The 18794-nt window shown below is 42.3% G+C and overlaps 1 protein-coding gene across 6 annotated transcripts in view; it reads left to right on the top strand.

Annotated features, from left to right (window-relative positions):
• The window catches only part of PRICKLE2 (prickle planar cell polarity protein 2), a 195414-nt gene that overhangs the window by 119234 nt on the left and 57386 nt on the right, over nucleotides 1-18794 (top strand). The window contains exon 1 of one of the 6 annotated variants that reach the window (XM_073350995.1): nucleotides 1964-2568. The exons of the other annotated variants lie outside the window; for them this stretch is intronic. The gene's annotated coding sequence lies outside the window, so the exon portion shown is untranslated. Of the gene's footprint in view, nucleotides 1-1963; nucleotides 2569-18794 lie in introns of those variants that run through there. 6 annotated transcript variants of the gene reach the window in all.

The following is an 18794-nucleotide window of genomic DNA, read 5'->3' as shown; positions in this document are numbered from 1 at the left end:
AAAGAATTTCCAAGGAAAATTGTTACAGTAAACAAGTATAATTTGTTTCTGCTTTAAATTATCAGTCTGTAAACAAACTTCATTTTGCTCTTTGCCCGGTGGAGTTTTGTCTCATTTACTACATATTTGAATTAACATATCCTGCATTAAAGATAAAATACGTCACTTGGGGGCCTTGGCAGGCAGACTGTTCAGGGCTTTACCAAATGCTTGTGCTATATCCACATTAACCATTCAGGATTGCGTTTACAGCCAGCCTGCCTATACAGTGATGAAAGCAGGAACAGACAAAATGTGGCTATTTAGTGGAAGTGTGTGTCAGGGGAGGTTGTTTTCTCTCCTACATACTCTGTTGAATTGTGTAATTTGAGGAGGGGGATAGAAACCTACCCAAATCCCTAGTGTATCCTTAGTAGAGCATTTGATACTGTTATTCTTTAATAGAATTGTATGGAGAACTGTAATAAACAAAGGGTTTCAGTTCCTTGAGTCTTGCTGAGCTGAGCTCAGCAGAGGACCTGGCAGAGGAGACAAAAATGGCTTAAAGACAACTTTGTGTTTCTCATCCCCCATTTACATACATACACCCCTCGGGAGAGCCAGGGGCCAGTTTGGAGCAGCCTCTGGGTTCTGCCTCTGTGAATGCAACTGCAGGATCAGAGCCTGATTCCTTGCTTTAGAGCATATAACTTACTATGTAGGGCCATGTGTTTGAACCAGTAATTTACATAGAATGATATTTTCTTTTGAAAAAATTGCTAATTCCATAAATATTTATTTCAGTAAGGTCTGGCCCAAAGGATCTCTCCTGAAGTCAGTGGAGTTATGTTGATTTAGGCCAGCTGAGGATCTGGCCCTTGGTATTTTGAGTATAATCCCACATAATGAAACCAAATTTATATCACATAATAAAATCCATCATATATGACATTGGAAACTCATCGCTAACTTACTCACCATTGCCAGTAGCAAGTACACCAAAATCCTGAGTCAGGCCCCCCAAAATCATGAGATTGGTCGAAAAGTAATACATTTTGGATTCTTTTTTATTTGCCTTCTGTTTTTTGCTTATAAGGGCCACAGTTTCAAGCTTTTGTCTTCACATATGAGGGCTAGAAACACCCTTTTTCCTCAATTGAACCTCAGATTCTGATGTAATCACATGACTCCAGGAGCTGGGCTTTAAGGAAAACACCAAATATTGTCAGTCTTGTGATGAAAGCCCAAGCGTTGACCACACTGTTTACTCTGTATGGTTTCTCTTCTTTTAAAACCATGGCGTGTGATGGGGATGCTCTTTCTCCATTGACTATGTGAGCTTATTCCTGTGGTCCAGAATATGTACCAGGGATATACACAAAAGATGAAAATCACATGACTCTCTGGGCCAGATAAGTACAGGTCATAAAATATGCACTAAATAAAATGCCACCTTAATAATAACGTGTATTACTCAGAATATTTAGCCCTGCTGGTGCATATATGCTGTGTCTAAGATTAGTGGGGCATCATAGGAAATTAGTGGGGAATAAAATTAAGAGGGCATTGAAAGTTAGGAGAAAAATAAATTGTTATGAACTATAAAATTGGTCTCTTTAATAGCCTGCTGTAATATTAGATAATGGGGTAGAACAGCTTAAATGGGATGCAGTGACTCAAGTTGGATTGTAAATTGAGATTTGGTCAGCAACAAATAAGATCATAGGTCTAGAAGGATAATTGGTATCTTCAAACCATTCAGTTTTGATTGTGGGTAGCTAGACAACTGTTTGTAATATACACGTGAGCCAGATAAAAGGATTTTCTTGTCTTTTTCTAAACAGCCTGCAGGGATTATTGATTGGTAAGAACAGCCTGATTTACATGTAAATAAATTATAGACACTGGCCAATGACAATTTGAACTGTCCAGATGCAATGACTTTGACTGGCTGACATCACTGCTTCATTAGCATGCAGGAGATGAGAGCACTGCAACAGTAAAGATTCAGGCTCCGCTACCAAGCTGGCAATTATTCTCGATGGGCTACATATTTCCTTGTTAATGTCTTGTGATTTGGAGAGCAAATGGAATATACTCTGGCTGCCTCTAAGGGTCATTTACCAAAGCCAACATTGTGGGGTCTGCTGAAAGCATTTGGATGGCTGGAAGAGGAGATGGTAGGGGAAAACCAAAACGACCAAGCTGGAATTCTGAGGAAGGCAATGTAAGCTACAAAGCCCATCCAGACACAGGGCAAAAATCACACTTTTCCCCGCTAATGGTTCCTACAGCACATTTTCGTTCAAGCAACAGTGTGTTTTGTGTGTGTCTCTTCTAAAAGGCTTCCACAAAAGCCTGCTGCTCATTTCAAGAAGGCTCCTACCAGTGTGTGCCATGCAGTTTTGAGAACGAAAACAAGATGTTTTATCACACTGCAGTGCTGTCTGTGTTCTTGGTAGCAGCATACCCCAGGAAAGTAAACTGTAAAAACTAACATAGCAGAACAATTGAGCGGATTTCCACCCCCTCCTCCTCTCCCCTCTCCCCCCACCACCACCAGACTGGCATAATCATTGGTGAGATTAGGTAAGAAATGACCTTTTATTAGCAACTTGTATTTTGTTATGTATTTTTTGAGAGAAGCTGAAGCCTATGCTGGGGGGCAGAGGGGATAGGCACCTATGCTGTGTGTACATGTAGTGATGTGATAACTTTGCTGATTTACTGTGATTGGTACCCGTTAGAGAATTTTTTTAAACCTTGCTGTTCTTGCTGTTTGTGAATGAAAAAGGTTAATTGTTAAATTGAAGTTTACAGCTGCAGGAAGTCAAAGATAAATGCTTCAGCTTCCATAACATGTTTTTTATTTTAAAAATAATTATGAAAGGTTTTAAATAGAAATACATGCTGATCTCTCATTGGTAAATTCAGCTTCAGGAAGTCTGGAACCATTGGGTATTTTAAGCAAATTGTATACAGTACAGGTTTCTAGATGATGACATTACAATTAGGGTTATTTGTTTTATTATTTTACTGACATTTTGAAAACAGTTTTCAAATATTAATCATACTGCACCTTTGTTATACTGCCAGAGTACCTACTCTGTAGTTTGAGCTAGCCCTTATACCAGGAAGTTATATTTTCTAATGGAATTTTCTTTTAGTGGATTCTTCTTTATATTCCTTTGAGCGGCCATATGTGACATAGACGTGACCTGTGACCATGTAAAGATTTTAATCCAGTTACTCTTTGTTTTGTTGCCATGATTCCTGGGCTATACTAAAGACTGATTGAACCTTTATGAACCATTGAGGATTAACGTTGGACAGAATAATGCCAGAATAATTATTCACACCAGATGCAGTGTCATTCTTTTAGTTTTTAGCTCTGTTGCCTTGTACCTTACCCTACCCATTTTTATTCAGTGATTATTTTCACCTACTGTGTGAGTGCTTAAATGTCTGACCTCAGTGTGTTCTATTTATAAGGGTACTGACTTGAATCTGTGGCGAAGATTTATTCAGTAAACTGTCTGCAGTTAACAAGATTATATTTTGCTTCGTGTTTCAATCTTCTCCTGTAGTTTGTTTTAAACAACTTTATTGTACTTAACAAAATGAAATGGCTTAGCTTGTTTCCTTCAGACAGTACAGTATTTGCCAGTGTTAACCAACATGCACAAAAACCATTCTGCTGGTGACGGCATTCACAGATGGGTCAGTAATTCTGGTAAGCCTCAACTTTGAAATAATTACGATATTTCCAAGTGTGACATTGCTTATAATATTTCTGAGTATTTTGTCTGAGTATTTTGTCCAGGATATGTTAAAAGGGAACCATGTTTACTGTCTACTACTACACATCAAAGGCTGTAAATATCCTTTTAAAGCAAAAATAGCACCATGAAGACGTCATAGTGAAACAGCTTTAATTTAAAATAGAATCGACAGAGTTCATTATAAAAAATGAAACCTAGAATGTGATGGTACACAAGGTACACAATGAAATAACTGTGGAGAGGTCAATTGTTCAGTAAATTTACAAATAAAGGACTGCATATGCTACCAAGGCCACAGTTGTCTGTCTGGAGCTCAGTAAGAGCTGTGTTCAGTTAGAAATTAAAGTATAAACCCTGGTAGAATCAAACGCTGTGAAGCAATCTTCTCCCTTATTTAGGAGATATAAAGAAATCCTTTGAGACTGGTCTACAGCGCTGTATCTTGCTGAGCTGGAAAGCAACAGAATGGTGTAATTAAAAATGTCAAAAGATAACCTACGGTACAGTGCAAGCTTTTCAAGGGACACTGATGTTTTAACAACTGAGAGCTCTCTTGGGCAGAGGGCTGCGGAATTAAAACGAGAATGGGCGTTTAGTAAAGGATTTTGCTGAGTCTTCATTATGCAAGTCTGGTTCTCACAGTGCACTTGGAATGATGTTTGTAGAACCCAGACAATGGTGTGTTTGGAGTTGCCATTATGCGTTTGAAAGGGTCTGTTCAGTTCATGAAAAGGTTAGGAATCGTGTTTTTGCTGCCATAGGGGAAGCTTCAGGAGTGTTGCCAATCACAAGTGTTCAAAACTCATGAGTCAGGCCCCTGAAAAATCATGAGATTTAAACAATAATAATACTGGTAGTGGGTGAAATCTTGGCTCCGTTGAAGTCAGTGGGAGTTTTGCCATTGATTTCACCAGGACTAGGATTTCAGACCATGATTTTCTTGGGAAGTGCGGTGCGGGGGTATTTGCCTTCTGGATTTGAGCCTTTCAGGATCACATTTTCAAGCTCTTCTCCACAATTTGAGGGCTAAAAAATGGTTGTCATGTAATCACCTGATTCCAGAAGTTGGGGCTTTAAGAAAACACTAAATGGTATGAGATTAGTGCTAAAATTGTGAGTTGACAACCTGCCTCTGCTGTGGTAGTTTATATATATTTTTTTCCATGAGAAAGGACGGGCCCCCACAAACCATGTGTCTTCTGGACTGGCTGGACTGGGATTCAGGAAACCTGGGTTCTATTCTTGTCTCTGCCTCTGGCCTGCTGAGTGACTTTTTTCAGAGTAACAGCCGTGTTAGTCTGTATTCGCAAAAAGAAAAGGAGTACTTGTGGCACGTTAGAGACTAACCAATTTATTTGAGCATAAGCTTTCGTGAGCTACAGCTCACTTCGTCGGATGCATCCGACGAAGTGAGCTGTAGCTCACGAAAGCTTATGCTCAAATAAATTGGTTAGTCTCTAAGGTGCCACAAGTATTCCTTTTCTTTTTGAGTGACTTTGCATACATCAGTTTGCCTCCCCGTGCCTGAGTTTCCCTACCTGTAAATGAGAGACAATGATATGTAATGTCCTTTGCAAGTTGTTTTGAGGTCTATGGATGAAAAGTGCCGTGTAAAAGCTACATATTTATCATTATTACAAGTTCCTCATCATTATCCAGCATATACGTCATACTTATTGTCACAATTTGACTCCTGGGTGTAAGAACAAATCAGAACATTCCTATTCTGAACTCACTCTGCAGTGGTGTACAAGATTAAACAAGGTCCGGGGTCCTGCAGAATCAGGTCTTGAGCTTTCGTACATTCATGGGTTTTATTCTTGGTTCTGCTCCAGTAGCGTAGGAGAGGCTGTAAACAAGGCACAAATGGTCCCAGTACATAAAGGGCTTCCCCAGACTCTGTGCTCCAACTGTTCTTGGCTAGGAGACTGTAAGTAGCAGAACATAAATCAAGGCAGCCTTGAGGCTGCTTTAATATGTGCCAGGGACTGTGCAGTCCCCCAGTAAGTTTTAGAATCCAGGGGAGCACAATGGTAGTTTAAAGATAACTTTGCCCCCAGCCTTCTCTGTTCTAGTGCTCAGCTGAGGAGTAGAGCAGTGAGGGACTCCTGTCTCTTTCATCCTTTGCATGAATTGAAAGGCCTAATTCACAGTGAGGACAAGCTAACTGGAACATCATTTCACATTGTCAGTTTCAGCCATTAACATTGATTTAAAAGGGGGACAATTTATTTTTTCTCCTTTCCATAAAATAAATCACAGGTGAAGGGATTTTACTGAATCTTTTTCTTTTTTTAAAATAATAATTTGTGGTCTGAGACCAAGCAAGGAGAATTTCAGCCAGAAAGGGGAATTTTTCAGAGAGTTATCAATACCTCGAAAGGAAGTTATAATTAATCTTGGCAAAATTCAATTTTTATTTTTATAATGTTGACAACTACTATCAATGTTTCTATTTAAACCTTTTTTTTTATTTTTACAGATTTACATTTTCACAGTTGCGCAAAATTATGGGGTTTAAGCATTTTTTTTTCTCTTTGTATCCATTTCAATTTTCCCAGTTGCGGGAAATATTGAGGGGCATCATAGATGATGAGATTCAAAAGTTAACCCTTAATAACCATTAAAACACAAATTGTCAACATCACATGTCAAAATATACAAAGTAAATATCTGTAAATGCTAATAAGGTCTCAAACAGCACTTTTCTTTCGTTGCCTACCTGTAAACGGCGGTTATTGTCGATGGAAATATTTTTTTCCTTGGTTTGTGTGTGTACGACGAAATTGATGTTTCCCAACATTTACCAATAAAAATCATACAGTCTAGTTATAATGAAAGACTTCACATAAGCTCAGCTATAACATAAGCTGCTGTTGCCCCTATAAAAGTCCCAGGGAATTAAATCCAGGGAACATGAAGGGTATGTCTTACATCCCCAAACCAACGACATTTAAAGTTTACAGTGAAAATACAGCCTGTCACTTGTCATCCTGCTTTGTTTTTCCTAGGAAGAGAAGGGCACCCCATGAAATGCAAATCCTATCTTGGGATGTGCAGCTACGCATGATCTATGGTAGCCACTACAATTATTCATATTAGCGGGATGCTTTTTCCTTCTGTTAGTATTTTAATATATAGATGATGGTGCTTTTCATCTGTTAGGCTAACGGCATAACTTCCCTGTGGTGCACTGCAGTTGCTTTGCCATCAAATTCTGGACCTACAACATCCATCACTCCACAGTAGGGGGCACAGAGTGAATGTCGCAGCATGAAGGCAATCTCACCACCCCTGGCATCTGATGTAAGGAATTAAGGCTTTAGTGCTCCAGCCCACAGATAATGCCCAGCTGCCACACTGGCCCCTTGTCAGTGGCTGGTGCAAGTTATAACTTCAGGGGCTGGCCTAGGGCACAGCTGGCCCAGGACCAGCTGAGTGTAAAGGTTGCTTAGAACATCCTGGTACCCCCATGTCCTAAGCTGCCCTGGGTGCTCCTCTGCCATAGCTGATTGTCTTAGAATAATAGAATCATAGAAGATTAGGGTTGGAAGAGACCTCAGGAGGTCATCTAGTTCAACCCCCTGCTCAAAGCAGGACCAACACCAACTAAATCATCCCAGCCAAGGTTTTGTCAAGCCAGGCCTTAAAAACCTCTCAGGATGGAGATTCTACCACCTCCCTAGGTGACGCAGTCCAGTGCTTCACCACCCGTTGTTGCATATTTCTGTTGTGCTGGTACCAGATTTTTGAGCTTGCTTTTCATGATGGCAATCAGTGTGCATGCGTCATGGTGGCCACCAAAGCAAAATGAACCCCACTGTGAAGGGTTACCATTTAAGGCCTCAGCCATGCAAAACTCGTTAGAGGACACAGTGGTTGCAATCATAAGGTGTCCTCTGGACTTCATTGGGAGTCCTCACAGTGGTAAGCAACTCCTCATGCGAGTAAACACTCTGCCAAGTAGTGTCTGCAGGAGTCTGTTTGTAACCAACAAGCTGCACGCTGCATGACAATTGTACTGATTGTTACCAGGCTTCAAAATGGTTCCATGCTGCATATTTCACACTGTCCTCTGTCACTCTGCCTGAGCAAACCGAAAAAGCTCGTTCAACTGCCTTCAGCGGTTATTGGGTAATTCAAAAATGATCATGTCTGAATATGTGTGTTTTGAGGGGCTGCAGGGTGGTTTGGCACGGGAAGTGTTTGCCCATTTTTCCCCCTAAATCAAATTCCTTGTTTCATGAGCACTCAGTGCTATGAAAACCACAACTTGCTGGCTGCTTCTGCAACTCGAATTTCCTAAAGCAGAGGAGTGGCAGCTTTCCTTCTGCTTCCTTGTTCGGGAAGACTTAAGATACTTTGCAGAAAAATACTCTTGCTCTATACCATTTACAACCCAGTTATACAAATGAACAATGGTACATGTTTGTTAGCTCTTTCTTCTACTGAGAGATAGTGTCATACTAATGAGCAACTGAAGGATGTGTGAAGTCAAAGAAATGTTTTGTACAAAAACGACCTGCTTTGTAGCTGAAGTCTGTGGTCACTTTGGAGCTCCCAGCAGAGTGGTGGGTAAGAGTTGAGAGTTTGGTACAAAGTACAGTGTCAGAATGCAGTTGGAAAAGATTGGAGTGGGGGATCAGGAGGGATCCAACATTTCTGGTCGGCAGGACTCCGGGTCAATGTATGGTTCAAGCTGGCAGCTCTTCTTTTGATCTCTCACATGATACTCCGAGGCAGATTATATTGTTCAGCCATTTAAAAATCCTATTTCCGTCTTTGCTCTTTAACAATGCAGCACATATTTTGTACCAGATCACTATAGGAACCACTGCAAAAGTGCCTATAAAGACATACGGAAAGAGTTTGTGCTCATTAGAGAGATCATACAATTCGCTCACATAAAATGTTATTCAGGGACCCAAACTGCAACTGTTTAGAGCAAAATAATCTCTCTGGGCTTTGATGTAGCTGAATTTTAGAGCGGTGAAGTTGGAAGTATCCTGGATTGACACAGGTGAACCTGAAGGTGCATTAGGGCAATGCAATGGCTTTTCATAGACTTGAAGTTGATGGCATGCTGGAGTTTGAACACCCAGCCTCCATTTACCTCTTGATTTCCAAGGGTAATTACTCTATTTGATAGAACAAGGAGTAATGGTCTCAAGTTGCAGTGTGGGAGGTTTAGGTTGGATATTAGGAAAAACTTTTTCACTAGGAGGGTGGTGAAGCACTGGAATGCGTTACCTAGGGATGTGGTAGAATCTCCTTCCTTAGAGGTTTTAAGGTCAGGCTTAACAAAGCCTGGCTGGGATGATTTAGTTGTGGATTAAGTCCTACTTTGAGCAGGGGGTTGAACTAGATGACCTTCTGAGGTCCCTTCCAACCCTGATATTGTATGATTCTGTGTCAATATCCAGGGGATGGTTTGCTTTCAGCTCTGTGGATTGAACTGCCAGGTTCAGTTGTGAAACCTGTTGCCATCCACAACTGCAGGGTTAATGCAGCAATATTCAAAATCCCTCTGTCTGCAGTGTCAAGAGCAACTGCAATGGTAATTCTTGGCACTGTGTTTCCACTGGGCAACCTGCCACCCCCCAGCTCCTTTCTTGGCATTTCTGTGTCAGTCCCTGATACTTCAGAATCTTTCGTTCCAGAAGGGTACTGAGGAGCACCTTTGTACTTTATGGTGACCACAGTGTGGGATCTGGCCTCAGGTTGGCTATGCTAATCTCTTAAATGCCATACATTGATTTTTGTTTTGCTCTCCTGGTAGGTCTTATGTATGAATCTTCCTCAGTCTCTCTGCCATAAACTGTTGCAACTTTAGACCTCCATATTTGACAGATCATTTCTATGCAGCCAGGCCAGGCTACAGACAGGAAATTTCACTGGGCACAACCCAAAGGGTGGTGGTTGTTTTTTAATATTACTCAAGTTGCTTAAACAAAGACATATGGAGTGAGGTACTAACCCCAGCAGAACATCCCTTACATTGGTTTATTTAGAGGTTTCTCGGTTGCTCCTGTCAATATCCGGGTGCAATGTTACAAGCACAGACAATAATAAAATCCTTGTCGAAAAGGACATTAGAACAGAACCAGCTGCAGCTCAGAAACCACAGACAGGGCTTGCAGCATGCGCCATATCCAGCACTGGACCTACAAAGAGATGTGAGTTCCAAAGCCCAACGACTTTGCCCTCTGCCCTCTCTCATTTAATTCAGGAGGGCTAGTAGCTGGAGCATCTGTTAGGGACTAGGATGTAGGTAGTCTTGCCTACTGGTCAAAGCAGGAGTCAGGTCTAGTGGGTGGAACAGGCATCCAGGGTGAGGAACGAAGCCAAGGGTCAGCCCCAGAGTCAACTGCCAGTTACTAGAGCCAGGGCTCAAGCCAAGAGTCGGAACCAGGAAACAAAGCTAAGGGTCGGAGCCAAGGGTCAAGCCAGAGTCAAGGGTCAGTAGTTGGACACCAGGGTTAGAGCCAGGACTGGTCACTGAGGATTGGAGGCAAGGATCAAGCATGGAGCAGGAGCGTGGTGGGAACAGGAGCAAAGGCGGGGGTAAGGCAGGAACCGAGCAGGAACCAGGAACAGGGTTGGGAGCAGTAGTCAGGCACAAGCAGGGTCCAATGCAGCCACAACAGGAAACCACCCAGTTACTCAGACAAACTTCCTGTTCCTCCTCCTGGCTTAAATAGCATAGTTGGACCAGTTGGGGGAGCTGGGTGATCCTCCAATCAGAGCACCCGTGGTTGGGGCTATAGCCCTGGTAGCTTTCCAGGTCATCTGGTTTCAGTAGCCATTGTGTGGATGCCAGGCTGTGGCAGCTGTCTGGGACTTCCTAGGCCTGGGTTCAAGAGCCGGGACATCACAGCACCTTGGAGGAAGGCAACTACCATAGTTTCACACAGGGAGAGAGGCAGCCTCTAAAGCAGAGCCATTTAGAGCTCTTCAGTTCAAACCAACACCTTAAACTTCCCTTGGAAATCAAGCGGCAGCCAGTGTAATGCGCTGTCTGCTGAAAGGCTCCTTAGCCAGCGGACTGCCGCATTCTATAATTGGCCGTGATTTCTGAATAGCTTGAAGGCATAGCCTCCAGGAAGGCTCGTTGTGGTAACCCAATCTCAAGGTGACAAAGACATGGGTAACCACAGCGAGGGCCACATCAGGAAAAAAATAATTCAACTTTGTGCCAAGGACTGCAACTGCTGCTACCAGGATCTGCAGAGATAGCTGGGGTGTGGACATAAACATGGATGTTTCTCCCAGCTGTATTATCCGCCCCAACACAACATTTCAGACTTGTCTTAGCCACTTAGTCCTCATCTGTGTCGCAATCATCCATACTTTAAAGCAGCATGGTCTAGGAGTGGGAGTCAGGAAACAGGGTTGCTCTTTCTTGCTCTGTCACTGGTGTGCTGCGTGACCTTGGGGAAGTCACGGTCCTTCTCTGTGCCTCAGTTTCCCCATGTGGAAAAGGAGAGAGTGATGATTACTCTGCTTTGTAAAATGCTGTGGCTGCAAGTGCTATACAACAGCTAATTATGTTAATTTTTTAGCCTCAGTGAATTATTCCTTCTCCTGGCAGGGTCAGAAGAGACAGACACATGCTGAGGACACCATCCCTCCTAATTCCTGATTAGCTCCCCTAATGGTTCCATAATCGTGTTCAGCAGGAGGGGTAACAGAACTGGACCCTAAGAAACCATGCCTGAGAAATGTGCATTGGATCAGGCAGCTTTCCAGTAATCTTTCATGGTACACTGACTAATGTAACATGGCTCAGAGTTTCCTGACAATCAAAATCATTGTCCAATACTGCAAAAGATCATGAACTCATGCATATGTCAAGCAGCCTAGATGCAAAAAAGCACCCCACTAATTTTGCAAAATGTAGTTGATTGGAACTCAGCTGTAATTTTTGTTCAGAAACCAGAGAATTGGCTTTAAAGGGATTACAAAATCTCACATATTAATATGCACACAAATGTATGCAGATCCTTTATTAAACAGATGGCACAACCATCTCTTCTCCTTACACTATGAATCAAATAGGAGCAAAGCCGGTAGCTTGTGCTACGAGTCAGGAAATTGTTGCACGTTCTCCTGGTAATGAAGTTTCTGTCTGATACGATTTACTGAATTCAGTCCCACAAGAGACAACAGAGGAAGGAGAAGCAATGCCAGGAATGCTGAGTGTTCCTGATCTGTCCCTTTTCCAGCCTAACTGATGTTAGCATCTCTGCCTTGACAATAAATCTTGCCTTGATTGTTGCTGCTGCTTCCATTTTAGACAAGATCAGACTCGTACATTCCATGCATAGGGTGATCCAGTGCGGTAGGATTTACTGAAGGCTGGAGTCAAAATATAGAATGCTTATGCCCTACTGTATCCACTAGGTGTCAGCCTGCTGCCCCCACACCTCTCCTCTGCTTTGTGAAGTACAACAGGATTCCACCTGCAGAAATGTAACAACCTAGAGGAGGTTTGCGGTCCCCCGTAATGGCTAGAACAGAGGGACCCTGACTTTTATTCCTGGCTTGGACTGATATTGCCTTAAGCAAGTCACATGCTTTATCATTCAGGTCTCAGTTTAGCAGTCTGCAGAATGGGTATTGTAATAAGGGTCTGACACACAGGAGTGCTGGCAAGCGTTACAGGACAAGGGTCGATCTCCATTGACCCCAGCAGCTAATCATGGCACACGTAGGATAATCGCAGATCTGTTCACCGGGGTGTTGTGTAGCTTTATTGATTTATGGCTGCAGAATCGTTGCAACATGTCATTACGATAATGCAGGAGATGGAAAAACGTGGCTAGCGGGGGCCTGCTTGCAATCATTACACATTCACAGCTGTTCCTTAATTAAAGATGGTAAACAGCAGAATACAGGAGTGAAAAAGACCTAAAGAGAGTGGCACGTTCCACAGCTGGGATCTCTGATATTTCATTAAAGGTGACCTGCAAAGAGAAACCAGAGTTAAGGACAGATTTCTATGCTGAATGCCTCTAGTGATCAGAGGCTGTGTGTTGGAGACAGGAAGGAATCCAATAGAGAAATCAATTTTAACATAAATGGTCAAAATTAGTTTCCCCATCTCCAAAACCCTCTAGCTGCCATTTGGTTATTGGACATATCCCAGAATGCATCAGCCTGGTTGGTAGGATCATCTGGCCCATAAATCTGGGCTTACCTCAGTCTTTGTTTTGCAGCTCACGTTAATGAAATATCAAAGATACCAGATCTGGGAATACTTCCCTTTTAGACATTTTTCACTCCCAGACTCAGTTGCTCACCATCTCTGTAAGAACGCTAAAGAAATGAAAGAAGCTACCACTGGAGCTAGCACTGATTCAGTGACTATGCAGCAGGCTACCAGAAATGACAAAACTGGTGGATGGTGCCTTGAAAATAACTTTGGCCAGGAAATTAAGGTTTTAAACCAGGACAGGGCAGAATAGAAGGTTTTCAGCACAGCAGGAGCTACTAGGGTTGCTATAATGACAGGCTGGGAAGAGGTATAAAATCCTGTTGCCCTGAGCTGCGCAGTACAGAATTTGGCACAACCAGGTGATTCATTTTCACCGCCAGGTTTCCCTCGACATTTGCACCGTCCAGGGAGAAGTCACACTGGCAGACTCTAGTGCGTGAGTTAGGAGGGGTTTTGTAAAGTGGCCTCTTCTTCACATCCCACCTTCAAGCTCACCCCTTTCATGAATCTCTTCTCTGCCCCTCTGTCATTTGAGTGGCAGGTGCTGCCCTATGCTCATCCAATTAAAAGGCATTGCAGGTTCTTGGGAGCAAAGATCCTGTCTCACCGTATGTTGTATGAAGCACCATGCCTGTTTACAATCCTCTTAATAACTCCCTAGTACTGATAAGCACCTTCCACCTATATTATCTTTCCCCTGCTGCTATTAGAACACTGCCCTCAAAGGCTCCAATGGAGATGGAGGCCTGCCTCCTTGTGCAAAATGCCGTACAAACATATAACAAAAGATCAGTGAAGCCACTGAGAAACACAGATGTGCCAGAAACTGGGAACCTGGCTGCAAACCTTGAGCTTGGATCCAGCTCCCAAACTCTGTGGATTGGGCCCATCGTTGCTACGAATTCTACTCTTCTTGTTCTCATCAGCTCACTGTTGCAGTGATCTTCGTGGGGCAGCCGAGCTGTACAACAATGTGGTGGGGTTAACGTGGCTTATCAAAAGAGCTTGCACTGAGCCTTTGTTCTCCACAGGCCAGTCTGAGCTATTCTTGCAGTGCAGTAACTGTATGAATGTTGATTATTTTTCTGAGAGGCAAGTAGGTCCCCTTTAATTTGAAGCCCACGGGCCAGATTCTATTCAGCTATTCCATTGTGGCCAGTGGGGAGAGTGTTGATGTAACTGAGAACAGAGTTTAGTCCCTTCTCTGCAGAGTGCAGCAGCAGTTACACCAGGAAAACAACAGAAAGACAGATGTTGAAAATAAAATGCCTCCATCCTGTGACTTCGTCAAATGAATTGTTGACCCCGGGTAGAACAAATTTTTCAATGCGTTTAGGGAGGTTACATCTTGGTACCATGTGAAGTCAATTCAACAAGGGCTTCTTTCCAACAAAATATGAAAGCGGGAAATGGTATTTTCTTCCTATTTACCTCCCTCCTTCCTGGGCCTGCTGCAAGGCAAACAAGTGTGTAACTCCTTATAGAATAGCAACACCAAGGCTGTTCTGTAGCTCAAGCTTCAGTAGCCGAGCAGTCGGCATCCTGCTTCCTCTTTTCTTTATTCCCCTTTCACAAGCTATTAATATTTTTCAAACCCTGAGATTTCCCCGAATCCCCTGCATCAGTTGGTCCCACACCCACTCTTGAATTCGCAGCACTGCCAACACCCATGATTTTATTGCAAGTCTTATGATAATTTTCTCTTAAAGCCCCACTTCCTGGAGTCAGGTGTTTCCATGAGGATCTCTGCTATCATTTGAAGAAAAAAAGTTCTAGTCCTCAGGGTTGTGCAGAAAAACCTGAAAAGGTGAAACTGAAAGGCTAAAAAAAAAACAAACAGAAAGTAAATAAAAGAACCCCAAATTATTATTTTTTAAAAACTCGCATGATTTCTAAGGTAATCTCATGATTTGGGGGGGCTGACTCATGGTTTCTGAATGCTTGAGGTTGGCCATGTTGAACTTGTCTCCCAAAGGCATCTCTGAAATCAAAAAGCATGTTAGAATAGCTACTTATGAGCTTCTAACATCATATAAATTACCATAGGGCAAGCATTTCCCTAACACAATTTGGCAACCCCTCCCCCCACTGCCATCAGTGGGGATTGTATGTGTGTATTCCAGGGCAGAATTAGACCCCTACTATTAAAAGACTGACACCAAAAAGGCTTGCTTTGGAATGAAGATGAGATTTCTAGAAAGATGCTGAGTGATTGGCTTAATTTTCTTCTCCTTAGCAAATGCACGAACTGTTTTCTCAGACAGCCTTGGGTTCCTCTGCATGTGTGGAAAAGTTATGCTCTGCCCAGAACTTTAAAGATAAAAGTCTTTCTTAATCAAAACATCACTATCGTTAAGTCAGTGCTGCCGGCTGGATAAAATGAAGTTAATGGGTTTACCCCGCAGTGAAATATATGGCTATACCTGCAGGCTCTGCCTTACTCTTTATATGGTAATGTATTTGGCGTGCTAGCTAAGAACCTCGAGCTTGTCCAGACTCTCATATTCTTACCTCATATGTACAACTGGCTAAATACCATCTTTGCTACGGTCAATGAGTGTTCCAGTTGCTTTGGTTTGCAAGGACATGGTGTTAGTGATACTGTACACAGAGGTGAGCATTCATGGGGCCAGACTCTGATCAAATGAGAACTAACTCCATTGATGTCACTGGAATTACACCAGTGTGAAACCAGAGTCAGAATCGGGTCCCTTTTGCCTTTCAAATATAATACTGGCACTGTCTTGTCATTTTCGTCATCTTTCTGCATAATTAGATACACCTACAATACATAGAATCATAGAATACAATACACCAATCATTGACATGCCTTTGCCCCATCAGTTTCATCTCTCAGAGGTGAAGTTTGGAATCTTCACATTTCTATCAGATTTGCATTAAGGGAGATTATTTTTTAATTGAATTGGGCTAGAAACTCATAAAACAATGATAAATATGTCTACCTATATAGAGAACAAATGGGGGTTATATTTTAGTAAAGAAAGGTACCCATAAGGTGTTGCGTTTCGCCATCGTGAAACATCAAATCCCAACATTCATAAAATAAAGTTTTCAGAAATATTATTTTCTCAGCTTTCAATTAAATGGTCACACAATAAATTGTAATGGTTCAGCGATACCAGACCCAAGGGCATTCTATACAAAATGATAGGGCTGCAGCCCTGTCTGACCGATCATTGTGTACTGGTTGACAAGATGCTAGTGAGTCAGAGACTGGAGAGTGGGGTTGTTTAGGATGGTGTAATGAGAGGAAAGGTAGAAACTTCAGCTCCCTGATGGCAAGATCTTGACATCTGTAAAATCTTCCCAGAGAAGTGATAGAGGTCCCATCCTCTCAGACATTCAACACTGAGATGGACAAAGCCTTAGACGGCTCAGTGTCCAGAACAATTCCACATGGCTGGGGAGATGAACTAGATAAGCTATTTAATCTTTGCCTCTCCAACTCCTCTGATTATATGAACCATTCTTTATACATACAGATGTTTTCCTGCTAGGAGATTGCACAGACCCACAGTAATTGGGAGACCAAACATCCTCCCTTCATAGATTATTTTTAATACACAGACTACAGTGTGAAATGAACAGTATCCCTAAGGAAAGGGACAAATTCATCTAGTGTAGTTGCACCCAGGATAAACTGAGTCCTCTCCGTAAGAGTGAAGGTCTGCGGCCGGGATCCCTTAATGGGTGAACATGTACATGTATGGTAACAGCAGTGGGGACCATCCTTTTGTTCTGCATTTGTACAGCACTTAGCACAATGGGGTGCGGGTCCGGCACTAGGGCTTCTGAGTGCTCGAGTAATACAAATATCATAATAATAATTAATACCTGAAATTTGTAGGAAGCAAGGCTATGTATGAACAAGCTTCCTGGATTTTTTCCTCACAAGCCGAGTTGTATATAGACATGGTATCAGTGATGTGATGAGACCCAAGGTAGGATAAAGCAAGGATTCTGACTGACCATTTATCTTTTTGTGCTGCCGCCTCTCATTTTTTTAAAACAATCATCATCAATGGCCAGTTTACCTCATTTAATAACAACTGAAAACTTTAGTCACGTTCTTGGCAGTTAAGTGCCATTCAATATTGTGTCCCTATCGCTGGACTGGGGTGAACATAGATTGGGGGTTTTTTTTAATGTTACAATTTTTGTACTTTCAAACATCTTGCTGTCCGTACGATGTCACAATTACACGATCCTGTGCCTTGTGTAAAAGGCGGACCGATCTATGACAGTGTTCTGGTTTCAGGGTGAGCTACTCCAGTTCCTCCGGAATGGATGTGATTAGAAGCCCACAGTGAAAAACAGTCTAAACATTCACACTGGGGCCTGCTCCGACTCCCACTGACGTGTATGGGGGGAGCATTGCTGTTGATTTCAGTGGGAGTAGGATCAGGCCCCTGGTGAGAGGTGACCATGACACGTAAACTGGAAGAATATAAAATATTAAAAGTAGCATCAGAGCCTACTACTAGTAATAACCAATTGGCTGAACAGTGACAATGTTTATGACTTGAGCAGTTTGGGGAGAGATTGTAAAGCCCATTTCCACTGTGCTTACTTTACTGCTACTTTAATATCTGCTGATTATAATACAAGCTCTTTCCTTTTAACTGCTCTTCTGTTGAGAGACACCTCCAGGAATTCAGTCAATGAGAGAGCTGCTATATGTTCTGGTTCTCTTCTCTGCCTTCACCATTGTCTTCATTTTGCCCCTGATATTGGAGTTTATTTTGTTCGTTCCCAATGCTTTAAATATTGTGGTGTTGGCTGGCTGGAAGAACGTGATTGCTATCCTGATAATTAAATTTTGTAAAACAGAACTAAACCCTGCTAGAATACATATCAAATTCTGAAATGCTAAGTCTTAGCCTTTAAAAACATTATTTATTCCCACCACATTGTTGCATGTTGAGCTGCTTCTAATCATATCATAAAATGTGATGGAAACAGTTGTGAAACCAACTGCTCTGTTTTTCCACAGTAGCTGATTAATTAAAGTATTCACAAGAAATTGTGCCTTGATTACTTTTTAAGGTAACAGCCACAGGCTGTACTGAGCCCCTTTGATGGACTGGATGCAAGCCAGACGCATTCTGTGCATTTGGTCGGTGTGTATTTTAGATTTGATGAAAAGTAGGAAATGGGAAAATCTGGCAGATCTCCCTGGCTTGACTTAACGGAGCCTCTTGACTTTTGCTAGAGTGCATTTTTTGTGTTATGGAAGGGCTCAGTGGAAATTTAGACTAAAACTGGATCAGACTGCTAATATTCTTAGCTGTCTTTGAAGCAAAGGCTAAAATGAAATAAGGAAGTTTGGGATAAAAAGGCCACAGAGTCTACCTGTTCCTGCTTTCAGGTTTTCCTTGGCTGTAAACCAGCAATCTGTAAACCCATTCCTTCCCTTGTTTTCTGTATTGCCTCATCGTTTTCTGAGTAACAGATAGCAGGCTTGAATCTGCCCTCTGCTGCAGTAGTGTAAATCATAGCTGAAGTCAATAGTGCAAGTGAGCACAGAGTCTAACACATTAAACGTAAAGCACACACTGATAGGCCACGTTACAGAAAAGCATTGTATCTTCCCATACCGCCCATAACAACCCAGTTTATCCCAGCTCCACTCCCTCTTCTCCAAATTCCAGTCCCCCAGTGTGAATCATACCCAGCAACCTCCCTGGTTACACAGTCTCCCATCACTCCATTCACTGAATGTGATTCATGTCCTTGAAGCAGTTCAGGTAAACGGGGTTGTACTATGTATCTTCTTGGCCTTTCCCTAGCACTTC

The sequence above is a fragment of the Lepidochelys kempii genome, chromosome 7 (genome assembly GCF_965140265.1).
Source record: "Lepidochelys kempii isolate rLepKem1 chromosome 7, rLepKem1.hap2, whole genome shotgun sequence".
Classification (NCBI taxonomy): domain Eukaryota; kingdom Metazoa; phylum Chordata; order Testudines; family Cheloniidae; genus Lepidochelys; species Lepidochelys kempii.
This window is presented reverse-complemented; position numbering and strand designations above follow the sequence as displayed.